The sequence below is a fragment of the Pinus tabuliformis genome, chromosome 4_2 (genome assembly GCF_031772625.1).
Source record: "Pinus tabuliformis cultivar Carrire ecotype Pingquan chromosome 4_2, CPIR1, whole genome shotgun sequence".
Classification (NCBI taxonomy): domain Eukaryota; kingdom Viridiplantae; phylum Streptophyta; class Pinopsida; order Pinales; family Pinaceae; genus Pinus; species Pinus tabuliformis.
In genome coordinates this window covers 837,916,469-837,940,750 of record NC_142304.1, presented here as the reverse complement: position 1 = coordinate 837,940,750, position 24,282 = coordinate 837,916,469, and the positions used below count along the sequence as shown (strand labels likewise).

Below are 24,282 nucleotides of genomic sequence, written 5' to 3'. Positions count from 1 at the left end.
TGCTTATCAATAAAATTTTGTGATTCTTGTCAATAAGACTATTTGAGTTTTCCACTTCAACTGCTTATGTAGATATGAAAGGGTTGATAGGGAAAACTCAAATATAAAGTTAAGCCTATCCATGGATAAATATCCTTCTACATGGGTCAATTAACAAAAAGCCATCTAAATTAGCAGAATTCCCTATCTTTGTCAGATAATTACAGAGAGACACAAATGAAGGTAAGAAAGCCCACATTTTGAATGTAATTTACAAGATTGCATCATCGGGAATAAGTTAACTAAGATACCTACATTATACCATCGCGTCAAGGCGGTGCTCCAATGCAAGGCAAAACTAGCTTGGCTTACACAAGCGACTGTAAATAGGGCAATGTGGAAATCCACACCATCTGTTCTCAAAAATATCATACATGAAAATGACTGGAGAGTAGTTTCTGTAAAAGCAAATCTTGCCCCAAAGACCAATAGTGAAAAAGTGATTAAGATTACCATGACTGAATTTACTGAAGATATGATCAAGCATACTACACACTTTCTGCCATTACTTGACAGACTCATTGAGCTCCCATATACTAATATTCTTCAAAAATTCAAGCTCCTTGATACCCCCAACAAGAATCAAGGGACCCCCTCCAGTATATGTGGGCAAACCGTAGGGGGAATGGTAACCTCAACCAAATCCCAAGTTTTGACATCAACATCAAAGGCCAACAAGTGATTAAGACCATGGGTGAGGTAGAAAAAAATTCCATCTAAATGAGCAGCATTCCCCAACATGGAAAACCTCCCGTCAAAACTACCACAAATGTTCCATGAATCACTCCTAGAATCATACACCTATGAAGAAATCCCATCAATAATATTGACAACCAAAATTTGATACTCACTCTCTCTCTCTGGATACACCACCATTGCCACAACATAGGAGACTTCATAGGTAACATGGGAGGCAAAACCCTATTGGTTTTGGTGAATAAATTACTGAAAACAAGGGACCCCTTTTTGTTCCCTACTACCAACGTACCCCCACCTGATACTATAGGCTTACGAACCCTTAAGCATGTAACAGAACAAGGGTATGAAGATGAAATGTAGCACATGGGAATAACGACCCACTTGTCATCTATAGGTTCATAGGCAATAACAATATTTCTGTTATAATTTTCTGCAAACATAATGAAGAAAAGGTCTTGTGGGGGTAACCTCTTGTAGGCCATTAGAAATGAATATGACTACACACCATTGAATTCCAGGTTGTGCAAACTCTCAACATCCTGAACAGGTTCAAAATCGACAATCTAGCCAAGATATTCTCCCACAAATGATATGGAATATCAGCTGCCTGCAGTCCCTGTATTTCACTCTACTCCTTCATGACAAGAACCAATCTAAAAAGAAATAAAAAATCCTCTTGCTCCCTTAAAAACTTCACAAGTCATAAGTTCAAGGTCATTTCCCAACATTATCAATTCATCATTGTCCTTGTTTGAAGAATCAAGATAATAAGTGTTACAATTGTATCCAAGTCTACGATAGCGTGCATCTGTACACTACCATTGATGAATTATCAGATGCCACTTTTTATTCTCTTGATCAGTAAACCATGCATTTTTATTCAATTTCAATAACTACCTTAATATATATTTCACAATATTCCTGTTGACTGGTTAGTTACCATGTTTTTTGGTCAAATGGGGAATTGCCCATCCTGGAAATGTCCTACTACAACTGATTTATGTTTATCTTCTAAAAAAGAAATCATGAAAATACTGCTTTCCGCCATATTTTGAAAGTAGATTTTGTAGACAATGTGAGACTAAGCATATTCAAAAATCTGACCATATAGCTTGTTGGCAATTCAACAATACCCATATTCAGCACAGGGACTCAAACACAATACATGTGGGACTCATACATGAAATTGACATTAACAATAATGCATACAATGAAAGTTAATATAGAAGATATTTAAAAAAAACTTTGCATACAAGAGGCCAAGCCTATTATTTTGTAGAAATTTTGAGAAACTATCAAGACATATAATTTTATAATGAATCGATTTATCATAGTTATCCCCTCTCATATAATTGCCAATGATTTCCGTTACAAGAAACGCTTCATCTTTGAAACTGTAGCTCCAAAATGTGGAGATATGTATCCTAATAAGATTATTATATACAATCACATGTCAATTTATTCTAAGATGCACAAAAGGATTCTCCCAGTATGAAAAGAAAAGCAATTCTAAGGAATCGCAATGCCATTCAAACTGCAACTCCCATTTTAAGAGTAACAAGACTCTAAAAAAAAACAGTGCAATTAGCAGTAAGTGATAATGGAAACCATCCCAATAATAGTTTTGGAGAACATACTCCAAAAAAATCCCAACATATGATGTCATCCTTGCCGCAATGCCTACTATACACAAACAAATAAAACTTTACGAAAATGTACACATCCAGGATTTCTGAAAAATATTTGCACATGCAACCAAACATATCAAAGATGAAAAAATAATTACTAGAAGACAAATATCAAATAGCTCTACCAATGGCTATGGGAAAACCTGAAAGCACAAAAAAAAGGTGTTCCCGCAGGAAATGTGAAATAGTTCAGTTCTAATAAGTGGTGCTTCACAGTATCCTATTGGAGTTGTGCTTAAACAAGGAGGTCACCCAGTATCTCCTTCCTCTACCTCCATATGGAAGTAAGGAAGAAGCTTCTCCATCATACAAACTAGAAAGAAAAATAGAAAGCGGACCAGAATATAGACTTCACCTAACGGATCTGAAAGTAAGAAATTCGAAGTAAGTCGAGGTGCAGGTGATCCTTTTCACAAAACCCAAAGTCTCATCCTAGGTAACAGTTTATCTAGGTCCTAACTGAATGGCCCTCTCCTAGATCTCATCCTACTTTCGTGAAGGGGCTCTTCGATCCATAACATCACTCAAACCCTTAGAACCAGCCATACAATTCGTTCAGCCCTTTTGATGAAAAAAATGAAGGATTTTCAACAAAAAATTAACCAAGTACAAGGGCTCGGAAATACCTTGCCAATAGTAGTAACCACCTTGCCTCAAACAAGAGCGTATTCGATAAAGGACATTCCTGCACTGTAGACTTCACACGCATGCACTGTATAATTTATACATGCACAAGCTACACACCCACGGCTCAACAACGTTGGGTTATAAAGATAAAAAAAGAATGACTTCCAAAGTCCCTTGCTCAGATATTTAGACCAAGAATCCACGTTATCTCACCTTGAAAATGACCTGTCCTCTTCCATCGCCTGAATTGAGCTGAAAATTTTGAGTATTCACCGGTGCAAAATGTTGGGCGCAGGATCCCCCATGGGAATTTTTGGAGCTTAAAGCCCAGATTTTGATTAAATCTGATGTAAAGACTCCGCGTTTTGTGGGCGCAGAGCACGAACTTGTAAATGAGTCATAGGGTTTTCCGCCCTCATTTTTGTAAATGTAATGTCAGCTTTAGAGATCTACCCATGATCTGCGGACCATGAGATTGTATAAATAGAGCGAGGCTCTAAGTTGTAAATCATCGAAGAAAATCAATTGAGGAATGAGGATGAAGAATTGAGTCTTATCTATGTAGAAATTTATCTATAGATCAGCTAGCTCTAATACCATGTAGAAATTCTCACTGTAGATTAAACTGATTATGCAATGTACTAAAGAAAAATACTTAATCTACTTCTACAATCAAACTTGCGGAAGCTTATTCGATTTTGAGCAAGATCAAGCAGAACACATATAACAGAGAAGAAGATTCAATCACACATGAAACACAGAATAATACTCTGGGGAAAGCCTCAGCTAAAAACCCTACTATCTGTATTATCATACAAGTGGAAATATCTCAGGATTACACAAAGCTTTAGATCTCAAGCTATCCATCTCTCAATGCAATCCCTCACTGTTGCTCACAGATAGAATAGACAACACATATGTCTTCCTTTAGTCCTCCAAGCCTCCTATTTCCTTGCACAATTTCTCCTAGGTCCTCCAGCTGCAACCTGTGTGATTCTCACCTCACACACAACACTGACCTCTGAAATAACTGTGCAATCCTGAAGGAGATAATTCCTTCTGCATGGATGAGTTTCCTTTATAGGAAAATTCCTCCAACTGATAGTACATTGTCCCTTCCTTTAATCTCAACTTGGTCTCTATCTGAACTAACATGCATGCGTTATTTATGAGAGAATATTCAGTTATCTGGAGAACACTAGTTGCATGCATGCATGCATTAACTGACTGAACTCACAATTAGTTCCTCCAACTGTTTGGAACTAATTTAATTGGACTTAACTCAGTTCACTGATCTAACTAATTACAACTCAAATACAACTCATCCTTATCTCCTTAATTAAGGGATAACTTCCTCAATCAAAGGGATAATTGTTGCATGTCTTCACAAAGACTTCATGTTTGAATTTCTCCAACTAATTAACTCAAGATGAATTAAGTAATTATTTTTCAAACAGCTAGTGAGATTAAATTCAAATTCTAATTCTCAAATTTTAATTCAGGGACTAATTAAAATTGGAATCTATCCCGAAATGCTATTTATAGCAATTCTATTTTTAGCATTTTTATTTTTTGTTATTTCCAACTGAGTTGGAGTATATCCTGAAATGCTATTTGTAGCAATGTTATTTTAGCATTTCTTGTTGCTATTTTCAACACTCCCTCTCAACAAGAAAGGCATTCAACTCGAACCTGATCCTGAACCTTTGGAATGTTCTGCATGCAACACTTCTCTCAAGTGTTGTTGCTCTAGCAACTCTAGGAACACAAAAAATATCCAACTTGAATCAGTATGATTCCTCTGTCATCAAAGGCTCTGACTGTTATTGCCTTTGTCGACTGAAAACTCTGCACCTTTGTGCCCTTCAGTATCTGACTGCTCTAGCCTCTGTCACTTTGATCTCTAACTGCATCAATCACATTGATTCCTCCTTATGCATCTGTGCTATTGTTGGTCCTATCTCCCGGCACTACATCCGCACTGCACCTCCTCTCATCATGTTGCATCGTGCTGTCCACTGCTGCACTGCAACTCAATTACTAAGAAGTAAGTAACTGATCTCCCAATTGACCTCCCTGTTGGGTTAGAAACACCCTCTGATGCTGGAGCTCCCTCTGCCGCTCCATCTACATCTCTCTACCTGCTCATCCATTCCTGCTACTCCTCGTCAGGGCTCCCGTAGCAAGGTCTAATAAAAGAGGTTGGGTACCTCAAGGATCTTGCCCCTATTTCAGCCTTCTTAGGACTATTTCTTCACATCGCCCCACCTCACACCTGGAGGTATGGCTGCATGTGATCCCTCTGCCCACTTGGCTCGAAATTTCCCCCTACTGGAGGTCTCTACATGAGTGGATGCATCCACTCAATCTCCTCTCCTCTTTTCCTATTGTGGCTGATCCACAACATCCTGAAGCTGCTTCACCAATTGTGGCTCATCCAAAATTGTCTGAGACTTCTTCTGCCACTACATGTTGAGAGGTAATGTACTCTCCCTCTCAACCACCAAGTCTCTAACAGTTGCCTTACTCCTCAAGGCTTTGCATGCATCTTGAACCTCAAGAGCATACAAGTTCTATACCCATGAACTGATTTATTTCACCTAGCCCGTGGTGATGTGTCTAAGGAAAACCTTTCCCTTACTGAAGACAACATCGTAGCCTTTGTCCTCCAACATCGCAACCGATACCAAGTTTTTCTTCAGTCCAGGCACATACTTTACATCAGTCAGGGTGAGAGAAGCTCCATGCTTCCTCTGAAAAACAACCGTACCTTCACCTGAAACATGGTACTTTCGCCCATCTCTATGCGCATCTAGAGGTCTTTCTCCTCCAAGGTACTGAATAAAATCTTATCGTCAGTCATGTGGAATGAGGCTCCAATGTGCAGGTACCAAACACAACCCACCATCAATCAAACCATGCATGTGATGAGGGTAAAATCCAATTCAAACTGTGAGGCCAGTGCCTCACCATCTGATCCTTTCAAGGATCCCTTCTTGGATTTCTTCAATGGACAATTTGTTGCATAATGGCCCACCTCATGACAATTAAAGCATCGCACTTTAGATTTGTCAATCTTCTTCCCACCATGGGAAGAACTCGATTTGGAATGGGAAGCCTTCCCTTTACCTTTCTTCGCCTTACTTGCTAAGGCTAGATTTTCTTCATCATCATGCTTAGATGAAGAACCATCTCTGGTGCTTCTCTTGATCTCCTCCTGCATCAGATCCGACCACAGTCGTTCCCAATCTGGCAGTTTCTCTCTTCCATTCACTGAGTCCTGGTAGCTATGCCAGTTCTTAGGAAGACCAAAGAGAGAAAGACTCACCATATCATCATCATCTGTTGTGATTCCTACACTTCCAAGCTCATCTCTGCAAGTGGTGAGCTTGTTCAGATATGTAGAGATCGTGTCGCCCTTTTCACACTTGATTTTCCGAAGCTTTTCCTTCAGCACCAGCTTCCTCTGGTCACTTCTATTCTGATATAGGCACTTCAATGTCTTCCACATTGAAAATGGAGTCTCCTTCCCATGGAGACTCGAGACAATATGGTCTCGAACTCCCTCCAAAAGAATCCTCCTTGCTCTCACCACACATTTCTTCCATTCCGCCAATTCTTGGGCATTAGCTGCTGCTGACTTGGGGACTTCTTAATCAATGAAGTCCTTCAAACCATTTTCCTCTAATACGAAATTAATGCGACCTTCCAGGCTATGTAATTCGAGCTGCCATCCAGGGCATACTCGACTCTCAAGCCATTGAACGCCTTTGGTGAACTTTGAGATGTGATAAGAAATCAATTTTGTACCTACAATCAAGAACTTCAAACTTTGAACTTCTCCCTTCGTATATTGTTCATTGCTCTGATAAACTTGGCTCCGATACCATGTAGATATTTCTCTATAGATCAGCTAGCTCTGATACCATGTAGAAATTCTCATTGTAGATTAAACTGATTATGCAATGTACTAAAGAAAAATACTTAATCTACTTCTACAGTCAAACTTGAGGACGCTTAATCTATTTTGAGCAAGATCAAATAGAACACATATAATAGAGAAGAAGATTCAATCACACATGAAACATAGAAGAATACTCTGGGGAAAGCCTCAGCTAAAAACCCCGCTATTTGTATTATCATACAAGTGGAAATATCTCAGGATTACACAAAGTTGTGGCTCTCAAGCTATCCAGCTCTCAATAATATCCCTCACTGCTGCTCATAGACAGAATAGACAACACATATTCATTCCTTCAGTCCTCCAAGCCTCCTATTTCCTTGCGCAGTTTCTCCTGCATCCTCCAACTGCAACCTGTGTGATTCTCACCTCACACACAACACTGACCTCTGAAATAACTGCGCAATCCTGAAGGAGATAATTCCTTCTGTATGGATGAGTTTCCTTTATAGGAAAATTCCTCCAACTGACAGTACATTATCCCTTCCTTTAATCTCAACTGAATCTCTGTCTGAACTGACATGCATGATTTATTTATGAAAGAATATTCAGTTATCTGGAGAACACTAGTTGCATGCATGCATGCATTAACTGACTGAACTCACAATTAGTTCCTCCAACTGTTTGGAACTAATTTAACTGGAATTATCTCAGTTAAATGAGCTAACTAATTACAACTCAAGTACAACTCATCCTTATATCCTTAATTAAGGGATAACTTCCTCAATCAAAGGGATAACTGTTGCATGTCTTCACAAAGACTTCAAGTTTGAATTTCTCCAAATAATTAACTCAAGATGAATTAATTAATTATTTTTCAAACAGCTAATTAGACTAAATTTGAATTTTAATTCAGGGACTAATTAAAATTGGAATGCATCCCAAAATGCTATTTATAGCAATTCTATTTTTAGCATTTATATTTTTTTCTATTTCCAACTGAGTTGGAGTATATCTTGAAATTCTATTTATAGCAATGCTACTTTTAGCATTTCTATTTTTAGCATTTCTTGTTGCTAAAAATAGAGATGTCTGATGTCGTATCATTGGAATCCAACTAAGAAGTAAATAGAATGTTGGTTGGATAGGAGAATTCACGAGTTCGCGGCGTAGGAGAAAAGGAATCTACAACTGACAAAAGAAGAGTGGTTAGATTGCTACCTATACATAGAGATCCACGAAATCTTCTTCGCATCTTTCCCTACTGAGTTTTACGAGTGGATCGCGAAGCTAGAAGATAGCCAAGGAAGGTGGAAACTCGACAATCCTATTGTGTGGACCCCAAAGTTGGTGCACAAATTGGAAGCATCGGAGGATAAGATTGTGCGCATTATTGATCACTGGCTCGATCGGATCATAGGAGGATTCATCACTGAATTCGCGGTAGATACTTTAGTTAGCTATAGCGAGATAGAGCGACGCTTTCTCAAAGGACCGCGAGGTAAGTATGTAAAGTCTCTGAATACTTGGATTAAAATGCTATTGTGCGAAAAGAGGATTATGTAGTTACATTGATGTTTGGGGCTACGCAAAGTGGAAAACCTACAGGAACGAAGGAAGTAAGGGACTAGAGAATAGCCCTTTGATTTCACCTCCGCAAGGGGACGAGGAAGAGCTCACGAAGGTCTCTCTGCAAATTGAAATCCATTTGATAAGGTAGAGAATTCCATGCATACCACCCCCACCCACATTGCCACCAGCTTCACCACCATCACCTCCAACTTCGCCCGTACCACCTCCACCATGTCAGGCGGAAAGAGTCGATAGTGCGGACACAACCAACCTCCCTAGGAGCCTAAGACTCTCTAGTGACAAACAAGACAAACAAGAGCAATCCTTCTCTAAACATGCATTTACTATATAAGAAATCAAGTGTTTAGATCCTACCTGTAGTCCAGCGTTGTTGTAGCAGTCCAGCCCCGCTGATCCGGATGAGCTCCTCCTTCACTTTGAAACCTGCATCCACTGACAATCAAATGATTAAATAGCACTTGATAATCTCATAGAATAAAACATATTTAACACATAGACCAAGGAGTACATGAAACAACTCATAAAGAACAAGTTATTGAGAAGAATGGACTCATTTGCATTAATAGGAAACAAAAGGAACAATTACAACCTGAGCCTTGGTGTTGTGCAAGCCCCTCCCAGGGTCCATCAAGAGTTCTCCTTTACTTTGACAAAGCTCACCCACTTCCAAATAGAACAAGCAAAGATGACAATCTCTCCTCACAAGCTTCTAAATGGGAGTCCTAATTCCTGCAGCATCTACCCTTAGAAATGTTTAGCTTCCAACCTCTTCTCCTTCTGGCCCAATACCTGTATTTATAGTGCTCAAGAGGAAGTTAATCAGGTCCACCATCAATGGGATAATCCCCTCTTTGGATGGGATAGCTCCCTTATTGATGGGATAAGTTCCTCTTTGATAGGGGTACATGAACCATCTGGAGGCGCTCAATACACGTCGAACAACCTTCTAGAATGCTCTAGAAATGACCACAAGTAACTTTTTAAAGATGAAACTTGCGCATTTTGACCTTTACAGGGGGACGCACCTGCCCCTTTACATACAGAGCGTACAAGTACGCAGTTTTTGTGAACATTGGGTGCGTACCCGCAGGTAAGGTTGAGAGAACCTGCGTACCCAGAGATAAACACATTTATAAAGACTTTCTCTCTTTTTGGAGTTTGACATGGAGAGCAGAGGCATAAGACTTGCCCAGGAGGATAGCATGACTGTTGATAGAGCCATACTAACTGTAAATAGTCATGGTGACATTTTTTAGTGTAACAGATTGCCCCCTAAAGTGCGAAGCCTGTAATAGATTAGGGTTTTGTATTATCTAGGAAGGGTGAAGCGCTTTATCATTTCAAGGATTATCTCGTGGAGAGCCTGGTCAGAACCTGCAATTTTCAACACAAAATACATGTATAAGATTATATCATCACTGAGGTAGGCATTCCCATACTCAGATCAAAACTTTAACTAACAGACTAACTACTCTGATATAGGAACGATCTTGCCATACATCATAATCATAGACTTTTGTAGACACAGTATGGACGCAGCCATCTGTTTATGATTAGTCTACTTAGATAATGAATACAAAACTCCTCGCAGCCTGGATGGTGGAAGCTAGATCCAGGGTCTTCATTTCTGCTTCCCGAATCGGTACGATTCTAGCCATGCGAATAAATGAGTTGATGTCGAACATGGTAGAAACCACTTGATTACCAGTCGATAATGTAAACTGTTAACAAGTGTGAGAGAGACCACCAGTAATGTCAATGGTTCTCAAAGTACCCAGTACAATCCATGAGATGTGAATGAATGAGTTGATGTCGAACATTTCACGGAATCCTTCGATCGAGAGTCAATGATGTAAACTGACGTCAAAGGCGAGAAACCTGCCATTGATGCATGCAGACTTCAAGGTACTGACGATTTCTAAGTCATCTCTCTAGATAATGTGTTGATGTCGATAGAAAGCGACCCGTTGCAGGCTAGCCCACAACACGAAATCATTGTTCAAGTTGAAGAAATGTTGTTGTAAGGACTGACTCAGGGATGGTCAAATGGATGACAAGTATTTTGCAGATGAAAGTTTTGCTTGCAAACCTCTTGAACACATAACGACACAACAGATGGCTTGGTGATAAATGACTCAAAGTTAATCCCCGGAACCCGGCTGAAGACTTTCAAAGTGGTTTGATCAACTGTGAGGTAAAGGATTTCCCAACCCAGGTGAATGAAAAGTGTCGTGTTCAAGAGTGGTAATAAAGTTTCTTCTGAGACAAAAGATAACAAATAGGCTCATTCTTCTCTCTTTTCCCCCACCATTTCTAGCAAGTACCTCTTTATTTTTAACAAGCTTGAGGAGGATAACATATGTTTGATTATAAGCTCATCCTTCGGATGAGTCCAACCTAGTTTTGATTCGAACCCTAGGAAGGAGTGGTTCGTTCCTGTTTGTAATTGAACAGGTCCTTTACTGTGAAATTTTAACGAGTCCAGTATAGGAGAAACTCGGCGTTTTTCAATTTTAGAGAGTCTGAAAAACTTAAGAAGACTCCAGGTTGAACTTTTTCGTAAATTTGTGTCCCCCAAGCCCGAAAAAGTATAAAATAATACCTGGGAGAACCACTTGATCTTGCGACCAAGGAGTACTTTCATGATTAGTGTCTCTGACCTGAAAATTAAAAAGCGATCAAGGACACATCGTTTTATTTCCATATCGAGTTTGAAACGACAAAAACCCGGCAATCTTTTCCTGATTTTACGGTCAGAAAAGAGCTATAAGGGGACCGTCTTTTAATTCCGTTTTAACGAGTATAAAAGAAACACTCGGCAATCTTTTCATATTTTAGGAGTCAGAAAAGAGCTTAAAAGATGACTCTGAGGTTTCACTTTTTCGTAAGCTTTTAACGAGTTTGAAAAAGGGATAAAAATGTACTCATGGTTTTCACTTTTTCGTAAGTTTTAATGAGTTCGAAAAAATGATAAAAATGTACTCATATGGCCGACTTTCAATTTAATTTACGAGCAGGAAAAGACGGAAAGAACTCGGCATTTTCATTTGTTTTATGAGAATGAAAGATAGCAAAATAATCTCGGGATTTTCATGAGTTTAACGAGTCTTGAAAATAACCGAAATTGACTCGAGATAGGTTTCATTTTTACAAAAGCTTGAAACAGAGAAAAACTATGCTTCAAATTAGTTTCATTTTTACACAAGCTTGAAACAGAGAGAAAAATGTGCTTGATGCCCCCTAAGCGTAACTGCTAGAGCGCATGCCCCCCAGCTTCATTTCATTCAACCAGTTGGATGAAATGAAGGTTGAGTTACGAGATCATTTGAAAGACTCGACCTAAAACTGTGAGAAAATTATGCAAAAAACTGAAATAACTAACCTAAATACTTAACATTTATGAGATCTAGTCAATCTCTCGACTCAAGTAGAGGAGGAATTGTTTCATTTTTTAACGAGCTTGACACAGGAAAAGAACTATGCTCAGATTCGGTTTCATGTTTATGCAAGCTTGAAACGAAAAACTATGCTTGTTATAAGTTCACATGCCCCCAGCATAATGACGCAAAACGAGGTACATGACCCCCAAGCTTCATGGCATTCAATGAGGTGGATGGAATGAAGCTTTACTTTCAAGATCTTGGAAAGACTTGTGGGAGTTGTTTCATTTTTTAGTGAGGTTGACACAGGAAAAGAACTATCCTCAAAACCCTTGTTTCATTTTTTAAACGAGCTTGACACAAGATAAGGAACTATGCTCATAACTACTCTACAAACTACCTAACAAAAACTTTACTCTAAAAACCTTGATTCATTTTTTAACGAGCTTGACACAAGACAAGGAACTATGCTCATAAATCCTTGATTCATTTTTTAATGAGCTTGACACAAGACAAGGAACTATGCTCATGACTACTCTCTACAATCTACCTACTTAACCTACCCTTGTTTCATTTTTAACGAGCTTGACACAAGGCAAGGAACTATGCTCAAGAAGTTCGCATGCCCCCAGTATAATGATGCAAAGTGAGGTACATGCCCCCCAGGCTTCATTACATTCAACTAGATGGATGGAATGAAGGTTTACTTTCAATATTTAACTTGAAAAGGGAGTTGTTTCATTTTTAAAGAGGTTGAAAAAAGAAAAGAACTATCCTCATACCTGATTCATTTTTTAACGAGGTTGACTCAGTAACAGGAACTATCCTCTAACCTGATTCATTTTTTAACAAGGTTGACACAGTAAAAGGAACTTTCCTCACAACCCTACTTTCTACAATCTACCTAAATATCCTAAAATCTAGCTGATTCATTTTTTAATGAGGTTGACTCAGTAAAAGAAATATCCTCATGCTCACTGATTCATTTTTTAACGAGGTCGACACAGTAAAAGGAACTTTCCTCGTACTAGCCTGTTTTATTTTTTAACGAGGTTGATACAGGAAAAAACTATCCTCGTATACACCTGTTTCATTTTTTAACGAGGTTGGCACAGGAAAAGGAACTATCCTCGCACACACTGATTCATGTTTTAACGAGGTTGACACAGTAAAAGGAACTATCCTCGCACACACTGATTCATTTTTTAACGAGGTTGACACAGTAAAAGGAACTTTCCTCACAACACCTTGTTTCATTTTTTAATGAGCTTGACACAAGACAAGGAACTATGCTCATGACGTCCAGTTTCATTTTTTAACGAGGTTGAGACTAGAAGAAACTATCCTCACACCCACTGATTCATTTTTTAACGAGGTTGACACAGTAAAAGGAACTTTCCTCACGCTCACTGATCATGGCTTCCAAAAGGTCTTCATCAGAAGGAAGAATAGTTCTCTGGAAGGAACACATGTCAAGGGACTCAAAAGGGATAAGAACATCGTGTTCAAGTAATCCCATAGAGTTTTCCATGTCAATTACCGGATCTAAATCAAAGGAAGATGAGCAAACAGTGAGAGGCTCACTTACATCGGTAACTGAAAACATGGGACCAGTTGCCACATAATTAACCCGTGGCAAGGTAGATACCACTTGATTACCAGGAACATTTAGGGGTGTCATATTATCGGTAGTTGAAACAATACTAGGGAACGAAAGCTAGTCTACAGTCACAATACTGCCATTGTGAGGGAAAGACATCACGCGAAAGAGTGTCGATACGACAGCTTCCATTGCATAAACATAGTCTCGCCCAAGGAGTAAATTGAAATCCAAGGGACCTCGAACTACCATAAGATCAATACTGACAGTTTTACCTTCCAAGGTAATAGAAAACTTAGGAAGGATCCCTAAAGGTTCACTAATGGTTCTGTTAAAAGCTTTCAGATTCTGTGTAATAGGCGCAAGCTGAGGGGAACCCAAAGCTTTCCAAACAGTTGAGGATAAAATACTAACAGAAGCACCTTCATCTACCTGAGTACGATGTATGTCCCTACCACCAGCCTTGACAATGATTTGGAAAAGGATGGAGGAAGGAAGACGAGGTTCTGTCAGTCTATTCCAATCAAAGGAAAAGACCTCAGTGCTTGGAGGGGGTTCCGTAGAAACAGGTGAAATGCCCCCCGGCATAGAAGAATCTGATGTAACAAGAAGAACCTGAGTGGTATGAAGTTCACTCTCTAAAGGGAAAGTGGGATCGACTCTTTGTGAAATTGAATCGACCACTTGATCAACTAATGGATCATCAACCTGAGTGACATGAGTTTCACTCTCCAATGGAAGAGTGTGATCGACTGTACTTGAATTTAGATCAATCACTCCGTCAGTTGACGGTAGGTTGGGAGAAAGTTTACGGTAACCGGTTGGAAATTCTTGCTGTGGAACAGTAAGTTTTTCCAACAATGTTGAGGCTTCTTCCATGTGAGGGCAAATATGAGTTTGATGACTCCCTTTGCATAACTTACAAGGAAACCTAACTTTACCCTTTTTCCCAGGAATCTGACTATCACTTGTTGATGGATCAATGGAAAGTTGATGTGATTTTTCTGACCATACTTCCAAGACCTTTGGTATACCAGGACAATTGACAAGGAAGTGGTCACCCTTACAAAGCCTGCAAGGGTACTTGGGTTTACGATGCATGTGGGAGTTTTCCTCAACACAACTAACACTTACAGTCGTGGTTGATTGGTTGACTTCTTTCTTATCTTGCTTCTTCTTCTTCTTCTTCTTCTTCCCTTTCTTCTTCTTCTTAGCCTCCTGGTTACTAACATCAAGGCTTTTACCAGGCGAAGAGGAAGAAATGGAGGAAGAAAAATTAGGCGAAGAAGGTAAAGGGTCAACAGAAGGTTGGTGATGTTGAGATGGTGAACTCTGTTGAGGTGAAGCATCCGGTTGAGATGGAACAATTGGAGTATTTTGGGCCAACGAAGTTGAAAATAACCATATCGGTAAACCTATTGTAAATCCAGGTAATGACAAAGTAGCCATATAAGGAGGACCAACATTTCCAAAGTAAGGAAAAGTACTAGGATTCTCATTAGGAGGGGTTCCTAGGTTGGTAAATTCCGGAACATTTGCCATTATATTCAACTTCAGTGAATTTTATTAACAATTTAAAACTAAAATTAACAATTCACAATTCACACTTAACAACTAAAATTCACAATTCACACCTATGGTCTCTAAAAGTAAAAACAAACAAATTAACACGCGCTATCAAATCTAGGAGTCAAACCACACACAAACAGTAACCTTCCGGACCGAAAACACTAGTTGGTGATGAAGCCCAACATCGCAGAAGTCAGTATAGAAGTGGCGGGTGGAACAGTTACCCCGGCAACCTGCTTAATGAATAGACTGGACCAAGTTCCTCCACTTTAACCGTCTCGAGTGAAATGAACCCCCCAGAAAATCCAAGTGAGTCTAGCCGACGTCTGCTCCAAGTACAGTGGGATCTTCCCTCCACCGTCACCTTGGGTAGAATCTTAAAGATAATGGTCACTAAGGTTACCAACAGCAACAAATATACCTGGGGGAACAGTCTACGACCCGATAGCACGCAAGGGCAGAGTAACAAGCTCAATCCCCTTGCCGGCTCCTTGACAATAATCCAAGGTTTATCGACAAGTGACCCCAGGCTCCTCGACAATAATCTGAGGTTTACCGTTTGTAATACGTGCGTATCTGGCATCTTTCCCAATGAAGGAGGATTGATCCCCTCACTGGTTTGGACACGGTCTCGTGCTTCTCCTTTAAGAGGGGCTTTCCCAGAGTACAAATGAAACAGTTGGATTTATCCTACCACAAGATGAGCTACTTGTTTGGTTTTGCTGTCTTGGAGAGTTAATTACTCCCTACTCCAAGACACTAGCCTAAGCTATGTTGGTGTTTCAGAGCCCTAGAAATGTAAAAATTACTAGATAATTTTAATTAAGCGCTGTGTTATTAAGGTTGTTATTACTCAAATGGGTAAATGGATACGAAACCAATGGTGTTATGACCCGACTCAACTGAATGCAATCGAATATGATAATGCAATCCTTTCACTTCGATGAATCCTAACTAGAGTAAGGAGAGAGTTTCCATTCACTTCCAACAATGCAAAAAATTGATCACTAAGAGAAAATATAACAAATTCTCTAATGCACTAATTTTATGAAGAAAAACTAATGCAAATCAATTCCAAACCATTTTTTTTTTATATTTGTGTAAATTCAAATCAAAGAAAGCTGATCTAAATCTACAATTGATTTTTCAGAATGTAAACTATGCAATTGTAATCTATGCACAATTCACTTGAAAAGTATGCAAATGTAATCTATGCACATTTTTCATTCATATTCCGAAAAGGAGAATTCTAATTATGCAAATGTGATCTATGCAAGAGAATTCTCAAACACAAGATGATTCTAATGTAATCTAAGAACCAATCAAGTGCAATTCGAGAAAATTGGGTGAGAGTTCCAAAGATCAAAAAATAAAAACACTCAAAGGCGATTAACACTCATACACAATTTAGCCCCCCCCCCCGGCGAATGAGGGGGAAATTTTTTTGCAAAAACAGAAGCAAAAAGATGCAAAATTGTGAAAGGACTGAGACAAACCTCCAAGTAATGACCAAAGGAAATCAAATTAAGAATTTCTTAAAAAAGAGACTCAAAACACCCAATTGATGAAAGCTTAAAACAGGAATGCCAATGAAACAAGCTTAGGTGAAGATCTTTGATAGGAGACTAATGGATCTGGGCAGTAAAAACTAAGAAAAAGCAAAATCCAAGAGAAAAAATTCAAAAAATGGAAATTTCTTAATTTTTAGCAGGGGACGCAGGCAACCGGTTAAGCCAGGTGCGGGCCCGCTCTGTGCACACAGCAACAGTGCGTACAAGTACGCACTGTGCAATACTCAGAGGGTGCATCCTACTGAAAAAACCAAGAAAAGCTAAATTCAAACTAATCCTAAGCTAACCCACCCAAAAACAAAGTCACAGAGCCAAAAACCAGAAAGTAAATGACTTTTCTCAGATCAAAGTTGCGTACAAAGGAAAAAACTTTCACATCAATGGAGTCCCCAGCGGAGTCGCCATTTTGTCAGGCGGAAAGAGTCGATAGTGGGGACACAACCAACCTCCCTAGGAGCCTAAGACTCTCTAGTGACAAACAAGACAAACAAGAGCAATCCTTCTCTAAACATGCATTTACTATATAAGAAATCAACTGTTTAGATCCTACCTGTAGTCCAGCGCTGTTGTAGCAGTCCAGCCCCGCTGATCCGGATGAGCTCCTCCTTCACTTTGAAACCTACATCCACTAACAATCAAATGATTAAATAGCACTTGATAATCTCATAGAATAAAACATATTTAACACATAGACCAAGGAGTACATGAAACAACTCATAAAGAACAAGTTATTGAGAAGAATGGACTCATTTGCATTAATAGGAAACAAAAGGAACAATTACAACCTGAGCCTTGGTGTTGTGCAAGTCCCTCCCAGGGTCCATCAAGTGTTCTCCTTTACTTTGACAAAGCTCACCCACTTCCAAATAGAACAAGCAAAGATGACAATCTCTCCTCACAAGCTTCTAAATGGGAGTCCTAATTCCTGCAGCATCTACCCTTAGAAATGTTTAGCTTCCAACCTCTTCTCCTTCTGGCCCAATACCTGTATTTATAGTGCTCAAGAGGAAGTTAATCAGGTCCACCATCAATGGGATAATCCCCTCTTTGGATGGGATAGCTCCCTTATTGATGGGATAAGTTCCTCTTTGATAGGGGTACATGAACCATCTGGAGGCGCTCAATACATGTCGAACAACCTTCTAGAATGCTCTAGAAATGACCACAAGTAACTTTTTAAAGATGAAACTTGCGTATTTTGACCTTTACAGGGGGACGCACCTACCCCTTTACATACAGAGCGTACAAGTACGCAGTTTTTGTGAACATTGGGTGCGTACCCGCAGGTAAGGTTGAGAGAACCTACGTACCCAGAGATAAACACATTTATAAAGACTTTCTCTCTTTTTGGAGTTTGACATGGAGAGCAGAGGCATAAGACTTGCCCAGGAGGATAGCATGACTATTGATAGAGCCATACTAACTGTAAATAGTCATGGTGACATTTTTTAGTGTAACACACCACCACTGTGATTCAATATGGCAAGCACGATAAAGTTGCCTATGTTCAAAGGATTGGAAAATGAAGACCTGGACCAATTTTGGTTCGTGGTAAAAGCCATATGGGAAGTGCAAGGAGTTATGATGACAATATAAAGAAAGCAACAATGGTTAGCGCCCTACAGGATCGCATGATGACCTAGTACATTAAGCACTCAAGTGATAATCCAAATGTAGGAATCTCGAATATCCAAGTTGCGCTAAATAAGGAATTTAGCAGGCCGAAGTCAAAGGCACAGTCGATCATTGGATTCAAAGAGATCACAATGCTACCAAGCAAGATTCCTTGGTAGTTGGATCAGAGACCGAAGTGCACAATTTGCGAAGCTAATATGAATCTGATAGATGGACAGCACTACGAATGGTTTGTAGCATCGCTAACAACACATCTGAGGAGTGCACTATCGCAGTAGAAGTTAATGACTTAGGCAGAGGCTTTAGAGATCGAAATGAGGCTGCATGAGACCCCGATGTAGGATCCTAACTTGGGAGTTCAGCAGATCCACGCGCAGTTGAAAAACTTATGCCTTGAGATGTAGAGTATGAAACAGGATAGGATAGCTCGAACAAAAGTGCACGAAGAGGTGTGGTGCATAAAATGCAAGGGTCAAGGTCAAGATAAGTACCACTGCCCAGTGTTCACGAATTACCTCGCAGGAGGAGGACCGATGTTGTTAAGGCCATAAGTGCAAGCAGGACCTAGCGCGGCACCTACTTTGTGGTGCACGATTTGTCAAATAGGTGGAAAGCATGCTATAGACAGTTGTTATTTGCTACAGAAGTATACACAAAATTCGTAACAGTTATTCTGTAATTTTTGTAGGTCGATGGGACACGATGAGCGCACTTGTAGAAGCTATGAGTTAATGATGGGTAGAACTCCCACCTACAGGGTTCAGGCCGAATCACGGCCCCTAGACCCGAATGCAGGAGTGGCGCGAACCGGATTTCAGGGGCGCAGACGAGGTCGAGGTGGAGGAAGACCTAGAAGAGATCGTGAATAGTTGATATGCTACAATTGCGGAGGGCCAAGACATTATTCCCACGATTGTACAAATCCAACGCGTCCATCATGTATGTATTGTACCTTGTTTGATCATGAGATGAAGGATTGTCTTACGCTGATAGCCAGGATACGCGACAGGGGAGCGCTACCACCTCCCCTGACTCAGAACTTGGATATGATGAGGTCTAAGCCGCACGAGGAAGATCCAAATGTGAACATTATGCTTCAAAGTGGAATTGTGATGGGAGATGATAAAGGAAAACAGCCCGAAGATAGTACTTGGGTTCGCAAGACTCTGACGAAAGAAGCAGAGTTTGATTTGGAGCACGCTAAGGAAACCTTCATGGAAGCTAAGAAAAGCTTCATTGATGCCTCCACTTCAGGAACCAAAGATAGACCAGAGTCAGAAATGGACCCATCTATGCTTACAACATTCCTGTAAACATGCATGAAGCTACTGCGCGATAGTAAGGCTGTACAAGGATTGCAGGAACTCATTAACAGATGCGTTGGGACCGCACCATGAGAACCGCGTGTAGTCCAAAATATTTGAAAACACAAGACTAGGTTAGGGAGAGAAATGAGGCTAACTGCACAGATTGGAGAATATGAGATGGACCAAGTAATTCTAGACTTAGGATCGGATGTGAACGTTTTGCCGAAGCGGACATGGGAGCACATGGGGAGGCCTATGCTGTAGTGGTCTCCTATTCAACTGTGAATGGCAAACCAACAGAAGATAATACCCCTGGGGTGATTGTAGGGAATTACAGTGGATATTGAGATAGAGAGCATGCTAAAGGACTTTAAGGTGATAGAGATTGTTTATGACAACAATCCCTGCCCCGTGCTCTTAGGAATTTATTAGGCCACTGACATGAACAGGGTGATTAATCTGAAGAAGCGCAAGATGATTTTTGAGAAGAAGTCTCTGCGTGTAGTTATACCCTTAGACCCCACTGAGGGATCGCGCTACACAAAGATGGTGCGCAACTATGAAAGTGATGGTGATTTGGACTGCATCTACAAGATAACTGCATGAGAGCAAGACTGGGTAAATCCCACTGCAGACGAATGGATCTCATGGGAGCGTGAAAGCTCCTATGCGTCGGATTTTGATGAGGAGATAGAGAGATGGCAGAACTACTTACAAGAGGTAACCATGCTTAATTGCAATATGATGACAAGATCATTGCGATGCATATCAACAGAAGTGAGAGATCTTCCTACTTATGGTGGATTAGGTGAGGTAGATGCTTTCTTGTATAGATTTGAAACGGAGGTGTCGAAAAAGAAACAATTCCAAGACTTGAATTGGGTACTGCGTGCTACGCCCTTGAGGTGGTGGGGTATGCACAAAGGGAGCTTTGAAGACTGGCGTGCATGTAGGAGGATGATGCACTCACGGTTTGGGAAACCTATAGTGTGATTGGTAGATAAATACAATGGATGGGATGGTCCGCGTGTGCATATGTCCAAGTGGGTACAGGCATATGGCAAACAACCTACACAAATACACATGAACTTCGCATTGGGAAATACAGTAAATAAGCATGTGTTTGGGGGGGTAAATGTGCGAATGTTTCCTAAAGTTGGAACGATAGAGTGTGGAAAGAATGAGTGCGCAGAAGGTTATCCATGCAGAAGAATTTAACAAAGTGTGTGAAGCACTGAACAAGGTATGTAGTGTGCAGCAAAATGATTGGGACCTGTGCATACCAGCAGTCTTATGTGCTTATAGGACAAAATGCAAGAAACTGATAGGACAGATGCCTTCTAGGCTAGCCTGTGGAACAAATGTTGTAATATTGATGGAGTATATCATGCCTAGTCTGCGCATAGCAGTGCCCACGGATACGACGGATCGTGGAGCCTTGGAAGACGGGATCGCGCACTTGGAAGAGCTCGAAGAAGAACGCTTGGGACCTGATGAAAAGATCTAGCAGGGTGATCTTAGGCTCCAAGAACTCATGAATGAAAGAGTTCGATTGAGAGAGAAAAGCGCCATGGTGGAAGAAGAAGTCAAGAAGCTTGAGGAAGAAATAAAGAAGGACTTTCTTGAAAAAAAACCGTGGTGATAAAACAAGATGCGTAGGATTACGTTAATGAATTTGGGGACTACCATCATGAGTTGATCAGTTTGATGCCTTGGATTGGACTGTATGCTACTAAGGCGATCACAGATGGTGGCACGATGCAGTTGGTAAATTTCACGGTACAGTTGATGAAACTAAATGGTGAACTCTTCCCAGGAAAAGTAAACGGTAGTCGGTTGAAGCCATACACAAGTGGACCGGCCATCTAACTGGCTGCAGGAGGTACAGCAGGCAGCCGCTCAGTGCACTGCCCACCTTGCAACGGTCTGGGCAGAGTTGGGAAGTCTCCACGCGAAGATCTCTTAACCAACAGAGTGACTCAAGGGCAAGTCATGATGTTTGTGTTGGGGGCCTATTGGGCACGGGATCCCCCAAGGGAAGTTTTGGGGCTTAAAGCCCAGATTTGGACTAAATCTAATGTAAAGACTCCGCGTTTTGTGGGCGCAGAGCTCGAACTTGTAAATGAGTCATAGGGTTTTCCACCCTCATTTTTGTAAATGTAATGTCGGCTTTAGAGATATACCCATGGTCCGTGGACCATGGGATTGTATAAATAGAGAGAGGCTCAGTCGTAACTCACCGAATAAAATCAATTGAGGAATGAGGATGAAGAATTGAGTCTTATCTAAGTTTAGAGTCAAGTCTTGAGTCATAGAGTAGGAGAAGGCTCTGTAGTTGAGTGTGCAGAGGCCTTGTAGTCCACAGTTGAGTGTGCGGACCCCTGTAGCTGAGTGTGCAGGGCAAGTTGAGTCTGTAACCAATTGAAGCAGTAATAAAGAGAAGTTCTATATCATTCCTGTGTATTTATTTACTGTTTTCTGAATTGAATGTATTGGGTATAAATTACATTTCTGTGGTTTATATGATGCATGAACTTATATGATTACGTTGATTAAGAGAATATAATACAAAGTATCTGTTTACGCGAATTTAACTAACAGTTATAAGAAGATAAGCAAGATTCGCGGTGTAACTTGGGGAGTTAGCGCAGATCGATGCCTTAGCAGCGTGAAAGCACCTTAGCCCCTGGTTATGGTTGTGTGAAGGTGATTGTAACCGATCGCGAAGGTCTCGCAGGTCAGGACAGTGCACGAAGTGACCTACGTGAAGCTATTCATAGTTGGACTAAATCAACCCCTCAGACATCTCAAGGGTGCGGAAACTTGGTTCCAACATCCCCCCATACTGCTTCAGGTGATACCTCACTCCGCGCTTCGCGAGCTGTTGCTGAAAGGGCCAATAATGTATGGATTTGTTTGGCTAATTAACTCCGAACCTGGGTCAAGCCCCATCAAGCCAACACAAAATCCTGATGGTCTCCTCAGCATTGCTCTGCTCGGATATATTGTGTCTATAGACCAAAGTCTCTCGCTCAAAAATGTCATGTGTTCTCTTCTTTCACATAAAACTCCTGAATAGAGACTGTATAATTTATATACGCGAATCCCCTAAATTCAACCTTGCCCTCTATTTTTAAGCCAAGAAATCGGGGCAATTGCAACCAAATCCAACCTCCAAACCAGGCAAATCGAGCATTTGCATTTTTTATCCACCTTACTTTTTTATGGCTAAAATGTAATAATTATTTATTTTTAAATAAATTTTGGGCTAACTATAGAAAATGGGTGTAATATAAAAAATTCACCCCTCCAAAATATAAAACCCCTTAAATTTCACCCTTGGGATAAGATTCACCAATAAAATTTTCTATGAAGAAACCTTTGTCCAAGGAAGTATTTATTAGTTCAGTCAGTATAGAGTTAAATGTGATTAGGATGTTCATAGCCCTCAGTCCACCAAAATTATAAAAATAAAAAATAAAAAAGAAAAATAAAAATAAAGAAAAAATTAATAATAGGACCTAGATGAAAACCTCCATGAGGCATCTAAGTCCCACTCCTGAGTTGAAAACCTCTCTGAGGAAGCCCTGGAGCAAAGAAAAAATAAAATATCCCCAAGTGAAAACCTCCTCTGAGGCACCTAGGGCAAGCATGAAGGTTGAAATCCTCTACAGAGGCAGCGTTCTTGTCTCGAAAAAAAAGATAAAGGAGAAGCACAAGGTGGGAGTTCTTACACCATTTTTGTTAACATCTTTATTTTGCATGACTCCACACAGTTGGAAGAATTATGGTTATAGGGAAGAATCTACAAGTCTCCCTCCATCCTTCCATCCATACACCTCATTTCCACACTCTCCACTCACATGCCCACCTCTCTCCATCATCCAATCAACAAGAGACTCCAACTTTACCTCCTCGTTGTGATGCTAAAGGAAGGACCTGTAATGTTACAGGAGGTCCTGTAATGCTATGGGAGGCGCCTATGAAACTACAATAGGTGATTCAAATAGAAAAAGAGACTAGAAGACCATGATGTCTCTAGGAAACTTTAGGGGGGGTCCTCCGATGTCAACTCCATCACCCATCCACTCCATTTAGCCAAAAAAATTCTCAACATTTCTGCTTTGTCATGCATCTAGAAAAACACAGAAATACCTATTTTATGTTCATGTAACACCTACACCACTTCATCATGATCCTAATCTGGTGCTCATGCCTTTCATCACTTCCCCTCAACCCTGGCATGCAAGATGGAGACTTGAAGGGAGGTTTAAATGACTACTACAAGAAGGAAAATCCTCCTATAGCAACTTGTGCAGTCACAACAGAACTCCCTAGAAAAAATTTTCATCCACCAAGAGTATCTTGGAGCCATATATGCAACAAAGAGGAGACACATCATCCTTAGGAAGGTACTCCACCACCACCACCAGCAAGCTTGGACATAAGGAAGGCACCTGCACACACATCAAAGTTATCAGTCAAGATATCATCAAGTTATGAAGACATCCACTGAAACAAGCAAAAGAATAAACTCCTTAAGATATCATGACGTTATGAGGCCCAGATCCAACATGCAACCATATCTAGCAATTTGATCCACATGTAGGCTCAAGTATGACAACCCTCACCTCTTCCCTATATATAAAATGTTAAAATGTGTTAATTGTCGA

At 40.3% G+C, this 24,282-nt stretch overlaps 1 pseudogene; it reads right to left on the bottom strand.

The window, feature by feature from the left end:
• Positions 1-295: 295 nt before the first annotated feature.
• Positions 296-24,282, bottom strand: part of LOC149172280 (F-box/kelch-repeat protein At5g15710-like) — a 51,151-nt pseudogene continuing 27,164 nt past the window's right edge.